We start from the raw sequence: 19,480 nt of genomic DNA, 5'->3' as shown, positions 1-19,480 counted from the left end.
TGACATAATCCACTTCATGCCTCCCTCCCCTAGTTTCTTTTCTTGGCCTACTATATTGGGAGTTATTAATTGCCATTTCTTCGATTTTAGCCCATATTTGGTTGTCATCAACCTCGGTAAATCTTCTATTAGAGCCCATGTTAAGCATATTTATTGAGTCTTCATATAAGACATTCCAAAACAATTGGACGAGGAACCACTCGCTTAGTCCATGATGAGGACAAGAGAAACATGTATCCTTGAATCTCTACCAAGCCTCATATAGAGACTCTTCATCCCTTTCCTTGAAACCGGTGATTTGGGCTCTGAACATGTTAGTCTTCTCAAGAGGTTATAATTTCTTGTAGAAGGCAAGTGCTAACTTCTTCCATGAATCAATTCTAAGGGTAGCCTTGTCTAGCCTCTTTAATCATTGCTTTGCGGCTCCGATCAAGGAAAAAAGGAAACAACACTCTGTTGGAATATGTGTCCTCCGACAATAATGCGATCACAATTGTTGATCATGATGATCACATGTTTAAGTCTCATTTTAAAGAATACAATTGGGAAGTAATATTTTACTGTCAACTGGTCCACACATATCGGTAATGATTGGCTGACTAGAGTTTGACATTACTGTCGTGCGACGGTGGTGATCAGTTGATCTCCTTAGGTCATACCTAAAGGGTAACACTCTTAATTGATCATTTAATTGATCGTATGACGATACGGGTTAATTAAATTACTTAAAATTGACGGACGATTTTGGAAGTAATATTTACGTGTCTCATTGTAATTGATTAAATAAGATACGGTCTAAGTAATCGAATTGTTTTATTGCTTAGATGAAATTATTGTTTAAGGAAACAATTACATTTGAATGAATAAATTATTATAAATAGAAGATGTTGTTATTTATAATTGGTAAATTATTTTGGTACAAGTAATTATGAATTACTAAGTCGATTATGTATATGACGTATTTTTATTAATGCGTTGATTTTTAATATGTTAAAAATACATAACAATTTTATGTGACATGTGACATGTGACAAATTGACAAATTGACAAAGATAAAATGGAGTCCATTTTATCTATAATGACCGAAATTAAGGGGAGTATTAGGAATATATTATGTTGATTATGTTAGTGGTAAACATAATCATTTCTTCCTACACCTAGCCATGCAACCCTACTTGCTCTTGTGAAGACCACCTTCTGTATGCATTGGCCCCTTTCCTTCCCCCTTACCCGGTTTTTCAAAGAGCAAGGCCAAGGGTCTTTTGCTCTATAATTCACCTTATACACTACATGAAAAAGTAGTGTATCATTTATTCATTTTCAACATCTAAAATAAGAATTTTTAGAGAGATAAAAAGCTTTCCTTCTTCTCCTTCTCTCAACCGAATTAGAGAGAACAAAATAAAGATTTTTGGTCAATTTTATACAAAATTAATATTGTTCTAGTAATAATAATATTAATTTTATTAAGTTGTTACTTTGGGTATAATTCCTTGGGAGGGATTCTCTACTTGAATCCTTGTTCATCCACTTAAGGAAGCTCCAGAAAAAGTGAGTAGGAGAACTCACTTGTGCCCATCAAATCCGAAATCTTAAATGTAAGATGATGATTTCTTCTTTAATTTTATTATTGTTTGCATGAATAAGATCAACATTTAATTTTATGACCAAATTAAATCATCACATATAAGAATATGTTTAGTAATGAGATATAGATTTCCAACAAGCGGTATCAAGAGCCTTGGTTGTTTGCATGCAAATCGGTTATAGTTTTTCCGAGTTATACGATTAACATATAAAACTTGTAAATTTGTGTTATTATGATATATCACGAAATAAATTATGCATGTTAAAGTTTCTGATCCTAAAATGTACTTAGGATATTTTGGTTAATTTATGGATTTTTATTGTTCATCTTGAAGGAAATGTAGATCTATATACATACTAACATACTCATATATGTTTAAATTAATTTGTCATAAAATTAAATATGGATTTTATGCATGCAAACAATATGATAAAATAGAGGAGAAATCATGTCCTTACATTGTTGATTTCGGATTTATTGGGCACAAAAGAAATCTCCTTTTCTTTTGTTCTTGAGCTTTCCTTAGATGGAAGAACAAGATCCAAGTGTAGGATCTCTCCTTAGGAATAATACCCAAAGCTAACTCTTAATCTAATTAATATTATTTGAGCTAGTATAATATTAATCTTGTAGAAAATTGAACCAAAATATTTATCAAAACACTTAAGTATTTCGGTTTTTAGAGAGAAGAAGAGGAGGATATTCTCTCTAGAATTCTAATTTTTGGATGAGTGAATGATGGAATAAATTGGCACACATAAGGAGTAATGTGTTAAGCAAAAATCTAAGGCAAAACCCTTGCCTTTCCCTTGGTAAAACCGGGTAGGAGGGAAGAGGAGGGAAGAGAGCTCACCCAATGCATGCCCTTGTTTGCCTTAACAATGCAAACTAGGGTTGCATGTCTACTCTTATTAGTAATCATTGTGTTTACTAATCATGATTAAACAACACAATATTAGACTAATGCTCCTCCCATTTTCGGCACTTACATAATATGGATTCCATATTATTTTTGTCAATTGTCAATATGTCACATGTCACATGTCACATAAATTTGTTGTATTTTTAACATATTAAAAATCAACGTATTAATAAAAATACGTCACATACAAAAATCGACTTAGTAATTTCATAATTACTTGTGCCAAAATATTTTACCAATTTTATAAATCACAACAGATTGCATTTATATTAATTCATTCATTCCGATTGTTTCTTTAAACAATAATTTCATCCGAGTAATGATACAATTCGATCACTCAGACCGTATCTCATTTAATCGCATTTCAATATGATACGTAAATTTTACTTCCAAAATCGTCCGTCAATTTCCAAGTAATTTAATTAACTCGTAACGTTATACGATTAATTAAATAATCAATTAAGAGTATTGCCCTATAGGTATGACCTAGGGGGTCAACTGATCACCACCGTCACACGACAGTAATGTCAAACTCTAGTCAGCCAATCATTACCGATATATGTTGACCAGTTGATGATAACAATATTACTTCCCAATTGTATTCTATATAATGAGACTTAAACATGTGATCATCATGATCAACAGTCGTGATCGCATTATTGTCGGAGGACACATATTCCAACAATCTCCCACTTGTCCTCGACAAGTGTGCGTCACCAATTCTCTTGTCCTATTACTATCTCCCACTCAATGCAAGGTGTCTTTCAGGTCGTACTTGCAAGTGATCATATCGAGAGTGGTTTCCTCGATCTGGAGAATAACTGATTGACCGAATTTATCCACTCTGGATACCTTCCGAGCGTGGCCACGCATTTCCAGTTCATTACACCTCGAGTGGCCCTGAGATATTGTTATAACCCTGACTAGGGGTGGACAATTCCTATCGCACTCATTCCCTTCGACTAGCCACAACCATCATAACCCAAAATATGCCCATTTGACCCCATTTACGAAGGTCGTAGTAACACAAATCAAAGTTAATCTGAAACTGTGCCATCTTAGGTGAATAGTCTTAAGTCAAAAGAATCGACTCATTTGAATACTATAGTAGCTCTCGCCACGACCAGGCTATATAAATTTGCCAGAACTCTATAAGCGGTCATTTAGCCCGACAAAATGTTCCTAACAGTCTGCCTATGTGATCGACTAGTCATCTCACATGACTCTATGGCACTTGAACTTGCCATCAATCGCATCACACTCTAGTCACTTCGAGACGTCACCTCATACAAGTAACTATGGGCAAAAACAATGTTAATCCATGTTCACTTTAACGGGGTTCAATTGTCTTCACAACCCGTTTGGATGTAACAAAGTATAAGGTGAGTTAATAATAACTCAAACGACAAATGTCGACATCACATTTGGGTAGTCAATACCATATTACAACCTTGTGATGCATATCGTAAGTGTATTAACACTATTTGATTGCAATAGAAGTTTAACATACCATGTGTCCATGTGCTCAAACTTCTTTTATCGCATTTTCCTTTACATTCATGTTATCTCTCATAGCATGAACCTTACCAAGTACACATATAGGTTCCCAACCTCGGTTTGGGTTCTTTATCTTGAAAGAACTTCCTTGTCGATTATCACATAATCAATGAATTTGTGGTGAATGATATAACTTGCACTGATCAAGTACTCCACCCACTCACAATGCACTAGGTAAATGTTTTGTAGAGTCTTGCAACAATTGTCAAGATGATTAGCCTAGCACTTCTCACAAGTCCTAGCATATTAGAAAATATTAGTTTTGACTAACTCCTTACTTCAAATAAGTATTTTTCCAAACTTCTTATTTTTCCTTTTAGCTTGAAAAGCTTAGGATTTTCATAAATCCTTACATGTGTTCGAACTTTAATATGTGCAACCTCTTGACACATAACAGAGTCTTTTGTCCAACACTGAAATCGCTCATCGGTTCTCCTCGAGAATTCATGACGATTCTTCTATGGCTTGCCAATGATTCATCATGCTCTTATGCATATGATTCATTATTTGACATGTGCATGATTATTCTAATGGCGGAAACATTAGTAACTAATATCTCAGGGCCACTCGAGGAGTAATGAACTGGAAATGCGTGGCCACGCTCGGAAGATATCTATGATAGATAAAATCCGGTCAATCAGTTATTCTCCAGATTGAGGAAACCACTCTCGATATGATCACTTGCAAATACGACCTGAAAGACACCTTGCATTGAGTGGGAGATAGTAATAGGTCAAGAGAATTGGTGACGCACACTTGTCGAGGACAAGTGGGAGATTGTTGGAATATGTGTCCTCCGACAATAATCCGATCACAACTGTTGATCACGATGATCACATGTTTAAGTCTCATTTTAAAGAATACAATTGGGAAGTAATATTTTACTGTCAACTGGTCCACACATATCGGTAATGATTGGCTGACTAGAGTTTGACATTACTGTCGTGCGACGGTGGTGATCAGTTGATCCCCTTAGGTCATACCTAAAGGGTAACACTCTTAATTGATCATTTAATTGATCGTATGACGATACGGGTTAAGTAAATTACTTAAAATTGACGGACAATTTTGGAAGTAATATTTACGTGTCTCATTGTAATTTGATTAAATAAGATACGGTCTAAGTAATCGAATTGTTTTATTGTTTAGATGAAATTATTGTTTAAGGAAACAATTACATTTGAATGAATAAATTATTATAAATACAAGATGTTGTTATTTATAATTGGTAAATTATTTTGGTACAAGTAATTATGAATTACTAAGTCGATTTTGTATATGACGTATTTTTATTAATGCGTTGATTTTTAATATGTTAAAAATACATAACAATTTTATATGACATGTGACATGTGACAAATTGACAAATTGACAAAGATAAAATGGAGTCCATTTTATCTATAATGACCGAAATTAAGGGGAGTATTAGGAATATATTATGTTGATTATGTTAGTGGTAAACATAATCATTTCTTCCTACACCTAGCCATGCAACCCTACTTGCTCTTGTGATGACCACCTTCTGTATGCATAGGCCCCTTTCCTTCCCCCTTACCCGGTTTTTCAAAGAGCAAGGCCAAGGGTATTTTGCTCTATAATTCACCTTATACACTACATGAAAAAGTAGTGTATCATTTATTCATTTTCAACATCTAAAATAAGAATTTTTAGAGAGATAAAAAGCTTTCCTTCTTCTCCTTCTCTCAACCGAATTAGAGAGCACAAAATAAAGATTTTTGGTCAATTTTATACAAAATTAATATTGTTCTAGTAATAATAATATTAATTTTGTTAAGTTGTTACTTTGGGTATAATTCCTTGGGAGGGATTCTCTACTTGAATCCTTGTTCATTCACTTAAGGAAGCTCAAGAACAAGTGAGTAGGAGAACTCACTTGTGCCCATTAAATCCGAAATCTTCAATGTAAGATGATGATTTCTTCTTTAATTTTATTATTGTTTGCATGCATAAGATCAACATTTAATTTTATGACCAAATTAAATCATTACATATAAGAATATGTTTAGTAATGAGATATAGATTTCCAACACACTCATCGAATTTGGTCTTAGGTTACCCCGGTTTTGGAAGATTGCATCACAATAGTCACAAAAAGTCTCCATGTGTTGATGAGGATCTTCACTAGGCAAAACAGTCGCGGAAACACTGTCGAATGGGATTAAATACACAAAGATAAAAGTTCTAACTGTTATAAATTGAGAATGTATAAAATTATCAAGGATAAAATTAAATGGTTAAGTCTAAACAAATGCCACTTTTAGAAAACATTTTAAGGCAAGGCATAATTTTAAACATAAGTAAACATTATAAAGCTTCTTTGAGAAAAAGATTAGCTACCTTATCAAAAGAAAAATATCTTTTAAAAATGAATCTTTGAGAGAAGTCAAAAACGCGTTTTAATGGCGAGCTGTTCACAAATAATTTATTCTGACCAAACCGTAAGTTTAAATCTTATGACATTTTTTATGCAGACTCTAGACTTTAAAATAACAGGAGTGTATTCTTTACACTTTTGCAAATTCGAAATAAAAACAGGTGATATGATTTTACAAACAGACAAGCATATTTGACAGTTTTAACAACGGTTTTCATCAAACTTGTAAAATACACCATAAATCGAAAAAAATGATTTAAGACCTACAAATCTATACACAACCTAATACTCCATGTCTCTGCCACATATTAAAATCTTGTGAATTTATAATTTTATTTAGTATTTTTATCATAATTAAAACCGAACAGAATCGCTATAATCGCAGAAACTGCGTCAATACTTTAACTTATGAAATAAATACTAAAACTCCAAATTAATTACCACAAAAATTCATGGTATCATAAAATCTATCATTTAACCCAAAAAAATAATTTAAACCTCCTAGAAATCATAAAAACGAATTTAACCTATCTTTATATCATAATAATCGATTTGATAATAAAACTTGTAAATCAACCAAAATAAATACCCTATTCACAAAATAAAATTATACCTAGTCAAAATAAATTATGGATATCAAAAGATCAGAAATTATATGTTTCAAAAATCATATGTATCAACAAATCATCATAAAACATTAAAAATCCAATAATACATACAACTACAACAATTAAATCGATGTAATACCGAGTAACATCGTAGTTACCTTGTTACAAATCCGAATCCACATATCCTAGCCTTCAATATCTTCTATACAAACCCTTAGAATAGGATGAACGGATGAGAGGGAAGGTCGATCGAAATAAAGAAGCAAGAAGGCAAGCACGTACGTAGAATAATTGTAAAACATAAAAAAAGAAGCAAGAAGGCAAGCACGTACGTAATTTTTTTAAGAAATAGCGCCGAGAAGCAGTAGGGTTACGTTCCACTATTTTTTTTTCAAGAGGGACAAATATGTGAAAGATAAGATATTATGTGAGCAAGTAAAATAAAAAGATGTTAAATACCTTTTAAAATATCTCGGAAAAGGCTTGGGTTTTGATCTTAAAATGATCATTTGAATAAAACTCGGTCCATTTGAAAAATTGGATTGTAAATCAACTAAGAACGGTTTTAATTAAATAAATAAATCAAAAACGTGAATTAAAAGATATAAATTTAAATCTCATAAATAAGAATTAAAATATATGAGATTAGAAATGAATAAAAATAAAAATAGGGTTCAATAGAAATAATTTCCGTAGTCCAACGGATTAACTCGAGTAGAATTAGAATACGAATTAAATGAATAAATAAAATTAAGTTCTAAGGATTAAAAACATAATAACTCTAGAAAACAATGGAATATTCGAGACATAATAGAACTTAAGAATTCAAAGGAAGAAAAGAAATGACTCGGAGGTAAATTCCGAGTCATACAAATCAGATCGTAATCGAAAATAATATACGGTTACGAAAGTAGAATACAAAAATGGCGGGTGTTACAACCTCCCCCACTAAAAGAATGTTTCGTCCTCGAAACTTAAAAGTAGAAAACAAAATTTAAAGAACAAGAATTTTTTTTTTTTAATATCATTTCAGTTGACACTTAAATTCAAAAAAAAAATATCATCGTTGAGGTCATACAATTTTTAAACCAGTTTTTAAAATTGAACTATTAAAAATCACTTGTCTCATCTCATGGAACGAGGGAATACTGTCGCGAACCAGGATTCTGTCGCCCAAGATAAGGCTAAGTCAACATTGGAAAAATCAAATCTTGCAACCATGCATCAGTAAGTACTGAACCGGTCATTAGACGTCTTTAATGACAAGTCCTACACTACTACAAATGCAGGCAACTACAACGGCCCTGTAACAACGCTTATTCACGAAAATCAACATAAGATGTTGTAGAATGGATGGCGCGAATTTTACTAAAAAAAATTACAACGGTTATGTATTGTTAACCGTTGTTATAGGTTTTAACAACAGGTCAAACTTAAACAATCTTTGTTAATATAAAACTAATAACAATGGTTTACTCTGTAATACATTATAACCGTTGTTAATAATTTGGCGCAAAATTGGCGCAAAATTAGTGAAAAGTAATTACAACGTTATATATAAACCCGTTGTTAATACTTTTTAACAACGGTTTTCTAAGGAACCGTTGTTAATATATTCTCTAATGACAACGGGTTTTTGTGTAAAAACCGTTGTCAATACTTTCAATAATATAAACCACACAAACACAGATCAGCTACAGCCACAAACACAAATAAACAAACACAAACACAAACACAAACACACACTTTCTCACCGTGTCTTTCTCTATTTCTCATCGTCGCTTTATCATCTCCGTCAATGTTGTTGTCATCGTCTCTTACTTTCTCTAATTATCAGGTAAATATGCATGGTTTAATTTAGGTACGTTTTGTGATCGCTAACCTTATTTCATTTACAAGTGTTTTTATCGATCATTATGTTCTTTCTCTAAGTATTATTCGCTTAATTAGTTTTGTCATTGTTGTTTTTCTGCGTTTATTAGCTTGTAAAACAAATTAAATAAAATAAAACAAAGAAGAAGATGATAGAGAGGAATGCATAATAAACTTAATTAATTAATATATATATATATATATATATATACATAAAAAAACGAATTACATTATTAAAAATGCAATTCTTAGATATGCATAGAGAGTCTTATTCTCTTCTATGATATCCATCCTCTCCTCCTTTGCTATTTGGAGGTTTCGTTCAGCAGTTGCTATATCGTCATATAGCTGCAACAACTGCTGCTCTGTCAAGCCTTTTTTTGGCGTCCTTTAGTGCAAGTCGAGCATCCACAAGGTAGCTCCTGAACCTGTCCTCAATGTCCAGCAACCGCGGATGAAACTCTTGTTGAACTCAGTCATAGTGCATGTCTTACGGATGGTATCATTCATTGTTGATGAAGTTTGGAGTTTGTTTGAACGATTTAGGGTTTGGAGTTTGTTTTAGCAGTTTAGGGTTTGGAGAGAGTGAGATAATATATGGAATGGTTATTGAGATAATGCATGAATTTATACTAAGTAATGTGTCGTTTGAGTTTTTTTTTAATTAATATATGTTTAGGAAGTTGTGCCATCATCTCTTCTTCAAATATTATAACCCTTCTCATTCCATATATTATGTCCTTTCATATGGCAGTAATAATGCATGCACCGGTAATGATAATGCATGTTGGAATATGTGTCCTCCGACAATAATGCGATCACAACTGTTGATCATGATGATCACATGTTTAAGTCTCATTCTAAAGAATACAATTGGGAAGTAATATTTTACTGTCAACTGGTCCACACATATCGGTAATGATTGGCTGACTAGAGTTTGACATTACTCGCGTGCGATTTGCAGTGGTGATCAGTTGATCCCCTTAGGTCATACCTAAAGGGTAACACTCTTAATTGATTATTTAATTGATCGTATGACGATACGGGTTGATTAAATTACTTAAAATTGACGGACGATTTTGGAAGTAATATTTACGTATCTCATTATAATTTGATTAAATAAGATACGGTCTAAGTGATCGAATTGTTTTATTGCTTAGATGAAATTATTGTTTAAGGAAACAATTGCATTTGAATGAATAATTTATTATAAATACAAGATGTTGTGATTTATAATTGGTAAAATATTTTGGTACAAGTAATTATGAATTACTAAGTCAGTTTTGTATATGACGTATTTTTATTAATGCGTTGATTTTTAATATGTTAAAAATAGATAACAATTTTACATGACATGTGACATGTGACAAATTGACAAAGTTAAAATGGAATCCATTTTATCTCTTAATGGACCGAATTAGTGGTGTGTTTTAGGAAATTATTATGTTATTAACTAAGTGGTAAACATAATCATATTTGCCTAAACCTAGCCATGCAAACCTAGTGCCTCTTGTGAAGAGCACCTTGCTCATGCATTGGCCCTAAGAACTTCCCCTCCTACCCGGTTTTATGAAGAGAAAACTAAAGGTTTTTCTCTTTAATTTTTACCTTATACAATACCAAAAACATTAGTTTTTCATTCATTCTAACAGACATCTAAAATAAGAATTTTAGAGAGATAAAAATCCTTCCTCTTTTTCCCTTCTCTTAACCGAAATATTAAGAGAACATAATATTATTTTGGTCAATTTTTATTCAAAATTAATATTGTTCTAGTAATAATAATATTAATTTTATTAAGAGATTACCTTGGGTATTATTCCTTGGGAGGGATTCTATACTTGAATCCTTATTCATCCATTTTAGGAATCTCAAGAACAAGTGAGTAGGAGAACTCACTTGTGCCCAAATAATCCGAAATCTTCAATGTAAGATGATGATTTCTTCCTTATTCTTATTATTGTTTGCATGCATAAGATCATTAATTAATTTTATGACTAAATTAATTCATCACATATATGAATATGTATAGTAATGAGATATATATTTCTAACAATGCATGCATCTAGTAATATAAAAATTAATTTATTTTTTTAAAAACATCAACAACAACGGTTATTTAAGAGAAAACCGTTGTCTTTAGTTATAACAACGGTTTTTTATACTGTAACTGTTGTTATAACTTTCCCACCAAAAATTAGTCACAGTTTCCACAATGGTTTTTTCTACTATAAACCGTTGTTAATAGTTTTAACAACGGGTTTCTTAGAAAAACGAACCGTTGTTAAAACCTTTTACAACGGACGCTTTAACAACGTCCGCTTTTTTATATAACAACGGTTTTTAACCGTTGTTATAGCCTGTATCTGTAGTAGTGCTAGCATCCACCAATGTCGAAATTCAAAAGTAAATGTGCCAATTTTACTTAAAACCTTTGGACAAATCAAATTTTGAAAATAGAACACCACTTTTGAATGTTTCTCAAGGGATCAAAGTATTTGAAAAAAAAAATTCGGAAGTATTTTCATACGAATTTCAAGTCATTTCAAAACAAAACCAAATTTAAGTGATAACCCAAACTAAAAGAGAAAGAGAAGTTCAAAGCTTTTAAGCTAGTCATAATTCAAAATTTCCAAGATAATCAAAATATTTTTATAAAAGTCAAAATATTTTGTGTAAAATGGAATTACTCAAAGAAAAAGGTTAACGAGAAATCAAATTCGTATATACAACACAACATTTGAATGTTTTTTGTTTTTATGCATTAAATAACTTTATTTGAAACAATTCCGGTATTTTTTTTCAAACGAGTTTTATGACATTTTGAAACAAAACCAACTTTAGACACTAATCCAGAGTAACAATAAATATGAAATTAAAGTTTTTTAATCATAACTAAAAATTAAAATATCCGAGAACCAAACTTTGTAAAAGCCGAAACTCTTGTATAAAATGGAAATATCCGAGGAAAAAGGTCAACGGTAAATCAAGACAAAAGGTTTGAAACTAAAGCAAGAGAAATAAGGATTTAAGAGTCTTATATAACTCTCTCAAGAATTATGAAAGAGGATAAACATCTCGAGATTCAAAAGAAGGAGTGCAAATTTTACTTAATACCTTTGTACTAATCGAATTTGTAAATACAACATAAGTTTTGAATGTTTTAGAAGCATCCAAACAAAAATTTTCGAAACAATTCCGAAATACTTTCAAACGAGTTTGAAAAACATTTCAAGACAATACAAAATTTAGATATTAAGCAAGAGTAAAACGAAAATAGAATTTTAACACTTTGAAATCATAAATTTTAAAGATAATCGAAACTTTCGAGTCAAACCTTGTATAAAAAGAAATATTCGAGGAAAAAGGCTAAAGGTAAAAGTTTTCAAACTTAAGCCAAGGTTAAGGTAGTAACAGATGCTCAGGTGAAGAAGTGGGAATGAGAGATTCAAGAGCTATACAAAGCTCTCTCAAGGATTACAGAAGAGGTTAAAGATCTCAAAATTCTTGGTACGACTCCTCTATGGAACCCAAGCTTTTTCTATTTCTATCGAAAACAACACCAAGGTTATTAAACTCAGGCTACTAAGTTATCAAGCTCAGAATTGCCAAACTTCCTAGTCTACATCCTCCAAAATTATCGATTAACACAACTTCCATCTCAAATCCTTACATGACTGATCACCCTCTCAAAACATCATGGTAAAAATCCATCAAGTACTTCAACATCCAACCGACTAACTAAATTCCTCAAGTTATTAAATCCATAAGACTCCTCGAAACACCAAACAGAAAACATCGTCTAATAAACCTCTGATGAGAATTCCTTTGAACTGAAAGCAACAATGCCTCTAACATCCACAAGTACAATCTAACGAAGATAAAGCTCTCTTAGAAGTCCATCCAATGAATATAAATTTCTCTTAGCAGTTCATCAAATTCCCATTCATAACACTACAACAGCTAGGGGTTAAGAACTCAACCAAGCAACAATTTCGATCATATAAGTTCATCAAACAACAATTTCCTTTAAGGTAATACAGACCAAAATTTTCTTCAGAGAAATACATGTACTAGGGTTAAGACATTAAGATATGATATGTATACATAATTCCCAACTCCGGGTTCATAATTCTTCAAATCAGTATAATCAATCCAAACTGCAGTTGGGCTAAGACACTCCTTATTCTCGAGGTTAACACTTAAACAACCGAAATAAAGTTAAGTCACATAACCAAAAGTTCCAAGGTTACAACCTTACATCAGAACTCAACAATCTAAATCCATAAGAATAGAAACTGAGATTAATCTAGATCAACCAAAAATGACACATGGATACTATAAAATCTTAATCACCTCCAGTCCAAAATATGTAATTACCTATAATCCGAAACCATTAACTACGCCAAAATTCTAACTCCATAATCCACTACTCACCATTCAAGTTAATCCTCAAGAAATAACATTTCTTACAAGATAGACATTAAGGGTAAAACTCACTATCCTCAAACCATAAGTAACAATGCTTCACTAGACCTCCAACCTACTTAACTTATGTCACATTTCTCCAAGAAAGAGTCAGTTTAACCAATGAATCTCAAGAGAATAGATACCAATGTGGAGGAATCACAAAGAAGGATTAATTCATCAAAATATGAGATGAAAATTTATAATAAGCACATAGGAATCAGCTAAGACTGAAAAAGATTGAAGGAATAAGAATGATGATCGCAGACAAATAAAGTCTGAGACCAGAGAAGGAATCTTCAGGCATCCAGAGTACGCAATATGGCTCGTTGGATCAATCCATCACCTTTAAGAGAAAACAAACACACCAGTCTTGGGTTGCTCCATCTGACGGATCCACAGTGTAGTTACTCCGGGTGTACTGCACCATTATGGAACTTGAGTCCTCTCTTAGCCAACTGGTCTGTAGCTTGAGCAAAACTGAATCTGGGCTAGAACAACCATTGTCCCTTTCTTGTGGCATCAAGTTCTCCAAGCGGTTAGCTAGGTTGTTGAGCGAGTTCAATATCACCATAATGATCGCGTTCTGGTCCGGAAAAACACAACGTTCACGTCCACCTTCTTTCATCTTCTTTGTCGGAGAAAATAAAAAACAAAACATAAATTCAATGCTAGTAATTGATTTTGCAGGAACACATAAACTAACATTCAAGTCCTTATGGTTTCTACCCATCTCTCACTAAATCATTTATTTAGTCAAATCATTTATTAGGCATTTTCCTAAAGATCAATGTGTGAGCGTCGGGAGCAGTGATGCTCTGATACCAACTGTAATCCCCTATAAAATATAGTGCAAAACAGTGGCGGAAACACTGTCGAATGAGATTAAATACACAAAGATAAAAGTTCTAACTGTTATAAATTGAGAATGTATAAAATTCGCAAGGATAAAATTAAATGGTTAAGTCTAAACAAAATGCCACTTTTAGAAAACATTTTAAGGCAAGGCATAATTTTAAACATAAGTAAACATTATAAAGCTTCTTTGAGAAAAAGATTAGCTACTGTATCAAAAAAAATATCTTTTAAAAATAAATCTTTGAGAGAAGTCAGAAATGCGTTTTACAGGCGAGTTGTTCACAAATAATTTATTCTAACCAAACCGTAAGATTAATTCTTATGAACTTTTTTATGCAGACTCTACAATTTAAAATAATAGGAGTCAATTCTTTACACTTTCGCAAATTCGAAATAAAAACAGGTGATATGATTTTTACAAACAGACGAACATATTTGACAGATTTAACAACGGTTTTCATCAAACATGTAAAATACACCATAAATCGAAAATAATGATTTAAGACCTACAAATATATACACAACCTAATAATCATTGTCTCTGCCACATATTAAAATCTTGTGAATTTATAATTTGATTTAGTATTTTTATATAATTAAAACCGAACAAAATCGCTATAATCGCAGAAACTGCGTCAATACTTTAACTTACGAAATAAATTCTAAAACTCCAAAATAATTACCACGAAAATTCATGGTATCATAAAATCTATCATTTAACCCAGAAAAATAATTTAAACCTCCTGGAAATCATAAAAACGAATTTAACCTATCTTTATATCATAATAGTCGATTTGATAATAAAACTTGTAAATCAACCAAAATAAATACCCTATTGACAAAATAAAATTATACCTAGTTAAAATAAATTATGGATATCAAAAGATCAGAAATTAAATGTTTCAAAAATCATATGTATCAATAAATCATCATAAAACATTAAAATCCAATAATACATACAACTACAACAATTAAATCGATGTAATACCGAGTAACGTCGTAGTTAGCTTGTTCCAAATCCGAATCCACATATGCTAGCCTTCAATATCTCCTCTACAAACCCTTAGAATAGGATGAACGGATGATGAGGGAAGGTCGATCGAAATAAAGAAACAAGAAGGCAAGCACGTACGTAGAATAATTGTAAAACGGAAATAAAGAAGCAAGAAGGCAAGTACGTACGTAATGTTTTTAAGAAATAGCGGCCGAGAAGCAGTAGGGTTACGTTCCACTATTTTTTTGCAAGAGGGATAGATATGTGAATGATAAGATATTATGTAAGCAAGTAAATAAAAAGATGTTAAACACCTTTTAAAATATCTAGGAAAAGGCTTGGGTTTTAATCTTAAAATGATCATTTGAATAAAATTCGGTCAATTTGAAAAATTGGACTGCAAATCAACTAAGAACGGATTTAATTAAATAAATAAATCAAAACCGTGACATAAAAGCTAACAATTTAAATCTCATAAATAAGTATTAAAATATATGAGATTAGAAATGAATAAGAATAAAAAAAATAGGGTTCAATAGAAATAATTTCCGAAGTCCAACGAATTTACTCGAGTAGAATTAGAATACGAATTAAATGAATAAATAAAATGAAGTTCTAATGATTAAAAACATAATAACTCTCGAAAACAAAGGAATATTCGAGACATAATAAGAGAACTTAAGAATTCAAAGGAAGAAAAGAAATGGCTCGCAGGTAAATTCCGAGTCATACAAATCAGATCGTAATCAAGAATAAAATACGGTTACGAAAGTAGAATACAAAAATGGCGGGTGTTACGGTGCCATTTTTTATTCAGTTTAAATTTTGTCGTCTAAGCTAACCAATCAAAACAATATTTATAATCTTGACTAAATACTCTTAGTATAGTGGCAAGTAAAAGTTGGATCCCAAAGGACGGGTGTTGAATTAAGTTATCGGTTGTAGACAGCTATGTCTTACGGTGTAACAAATTTAGTTGAGATTGAGGTTTGTAAACTAAACTTCTTAGCAATGAAATGTAAAGAAATGAAAGCGAAACAAATCAAGTAAGAAAATAGAGTTTGTAAACAATTGATTAAGGCAGTAGGGTGTAATGGGTTCATAGGGGCTTCATGGTGGAGATCATACAAACATGCTCATAGGGGTGTCATGGGTTCATAGGGGATTCATGGTGTCATGGGTTCATAGGGGATTCATGGTGGAGATCATACAAACATTATTGTCTTTGAACCTCTTTGATGCTTCGTCATTAGATGCTCTCCATTTAGCTCCACTTTGCTCCATAAATGCAAGGCTATCAATCCTCTCCTACCAAGGACACAAAACCTCATAGAATATGCAAAGTAGGGAACAAAAGATAAGAAACAACCCTAATAAGTACTAGAAAGCATAGGAACGAGGCTAGTTCGAGGACTAAATGTGCACAAATATGAGTCACATCACAAATTGGTTGTTGAACGAGTTTAACAGAGCTGCGACGAACTTGTTGCTTCCAATTAGCAGGTTTATGGACCATTGAAGGGCGGGACTGGTCTAGGTTGTTCCAAAACCTTTTCACATATACACTTGTCGTAGCTCACTGGGTATAGAGGCTGCCAACATTCTTTGTTTGTAGTAGGCTACATGGTTTTGAGGATATGCAGTTCCATCATAGGTCCGCATAGCTTTCAGTGTTGGCTTCCCCAATGCTTGTGGGCATTCCAGGGATCTTCTCAAATTTCTCATGGAGTCTCAGGATCTCCTGGAACATAGCCATCATTATGGCTACATTGATTTGATCTAGGATAGCTTCTTCATTTGGGGTTTCCTCTGAGTCCGAATCAAGATCTCATACTTTGGTTTTTGATGGAGTTGGAGTACCAATGTTGGAGAAGTCAATTTTCCTGATGATTGAAGAGAATTGTGTTCCAGGCTGGATCCTCAATTTTGAGCATGAGGTTTTATCTCCTAGCTTTTGCTTCAGGTTGCACTCTGATTCTTCCAGTTTCTGGACTTCAGCTTCAACCTGGGCCATTTTTTGCTTCAGTTGTTCCATCTCCAGTAGTTGTTGCTTGGCGGCAGCCAGTTGTTGTTCTATGCTATGTCCAGTAATTTTCAAAAGTTTATGTGTTGTTTGGGATTGGGTTTTTGATTATTTTTGAGATAGATGCCCCAAGGTGGGCGTCAATGTTTTACCAAGCACTACTCCAGATATAGGGGACAACAAGGGCTATTAACCGTTGTTATAGAAAAAAATAAGCGTTGTTGTTCGGGCCGTTGTTAAAGGTTTTAACAACGGTTATTTTTTTTAGAAAAAACTAGTGTGGAAAGTATTAACAATGGTTTACACCTGTTGTTATTTGGTGTTATCCGTTTGAAAAGAACTAACCGATGCGAATAATATTTTGGTGTGAAAGTAATAACAAGGGTTATTTAACAAAAAAAACCGTTGTTAAAAGTATTAACAAAGGTTATATATAAATAAAATTGTTGTTAAAAGTGACTATTAACAAGGGTTATATGTAAGAAAACCGTTGTTAAAAGTAATAACAAGGGTTATATGTAAAAAAAACGTTGTTAAAAGTGACTATTAACAACGGTTTTGTGGCATATAACCGTTGTTATTGATATTTATTTTTATTTTAATAAAAATTTACAAAATCAGTTCATTCAAAATCTTGTAACAACAACAGCAGCAGTATCAACATGCAAGAAAATGCAATCAACCTATTATCCAAATCCATCAAATTACTAAAAAATCTATCCTAACTTAGACAACTAACCGAGTAACCGATCAATAAAATCAGAAACAAATTTATAAGGTGACATAATTTTTAAAAAAAAGGTTAAAGAGCGAGACAACTTGTTGCCACCAAATTAACCAAATTAACTTCTTGGTAGTCGAGATTGTAACACTACGGATTTTCTTTGGTGACTACTCGACCGAGTAGAGCCTACTCGGCCGAGTAGTGCTGCTGTTGTGAATTGTTTTGGTTCTGCCGATGAATACTCGGCCGAGTATAGTGAATACTCGACCGAGTAGAGGACACTCGGCCGAGTATAACTTTACTCGACTGAATATTCGGTCTGGCGAGTATTATTTTGACTGTTTGATTAGGGAGTGTTTAAAATTATTTTATATCACGCGTCAGTTTTCAAAACATCATTTCAACTTCATCATTTCTACGTTAACCCTAATCTCTCCCTAATCACTCCCTAATCATCCCATAGCCTTGTTGTTTGTGAAAGCTTCGGAGTCCTTGCGTATAATTCCTCATCCTACAGTTGGTAAGTTCTAATTATATGTTGTTTGTATTCGTTGGGGTTACTGTACAATTACGGAATTGGGAATATGGGGTTGTGCAATGTGTAATTGTGTGATATGATTATGGTATAGGAGAAGACTTCGTAGAGGAGCCTTTCTGATTGTCCGAGTTCATTCCACTGTTGATTGCTAAGGTAGGGTTTCCCTACTCAGTTTATTGTTCTTTATAAGACATGTTTGATGTGATTATTGTTATCTGTTGATCATCGGAGTATGGAGATTGTGGTGACGATGTTGGTGTGAGGGGATTGAGATGGCTGTGATGTCATGTGATTGTGATTGTGGTGGAGTCACCTGCGGGAGTGACTTCACACCCTAGTTCGCCCTCCGTGGAACCCGCCACGAGAGGGGATGTGCACATTAAGGGACAGGGATTATTGTCGCTCGTTGAGGAGCTGGACTAGGTGGGATCGGCTGCGGTCACCCACTGGCGACGAGGGTTACCTGTTGCGATGGGTAACCTGGCAGGGCTACACACTTTGGTGTGTAGTCGGTTACTATGGGAGATTGGATGATTGGACATTGGTAATGATCAGTTGATTTCTCTGTTTGTTTGTCTTAATATTTGAGTAATACTGACCCCGTGTTGTTTGTGGAATCTGCGGTGATCCATTCGGGGATGGTGAGCAGGCTTGACAGGTATTGCTAGTGTGAGCTTGGGGACTGTCTTGGGAGATTTGCCATCACGAGTCATAGCATCACCGTCTGAGTCTTCGTTGGATTTCTTTTATTGTCAGACTATGAAGTTGTATTTTGGTAAAACAATATTTGAGTTTGGATGTTGTAAACTTTATACTTTACAGTACTTTAATAAATGTGCTCAGTTCAGACGCTTTTGATATGTACTAACCTCGGGCAACCGAGATGGTAACACACTTTCATGGTAGGGTGGTCCTGGTAAGGCACCTTGGTATG

General features: G+C 33.1%; 1 non-coding gene across 1 annotated transcript; it reads left to right on the top strand.

Annotated features, from left to right (window-relative positions):
* Positions 1-206: 206 nt before the first annotated feature.
* On the top strand, positions 207-313 carry LOC141597827 (small nucleolar RNA R71). Its single transcript, XR_012523041.1, has one exon. It is a non-coding gene; the product is annotated as a small nucleolar RNA R71 (small nucleolar RNA).
* Positions 314-19,480: the final 19,167 nt, after the last annotated feature.

The sequence above is a fragment of the Silene latifolia genome, chromosome 8 (genome assembly GCF_048544455.1).
Source record: "Silene latifolia isolate original U9 population chromosome 8, ASM4854445v1, whole genome shotgun sequence".
NCBI classification, from domain to species: domain Eukaryota; kingdom Viridiplantae; phylum Streptophyta; class Magnoliopsida; order Caryophyllales; family Caryophyllaceae; genus Silene; species Silene latifolia.
Note: the sequence above shows the minus strand (reverse complement) of the source record. Positions and strands in the feature narration are given on the sequence as shown.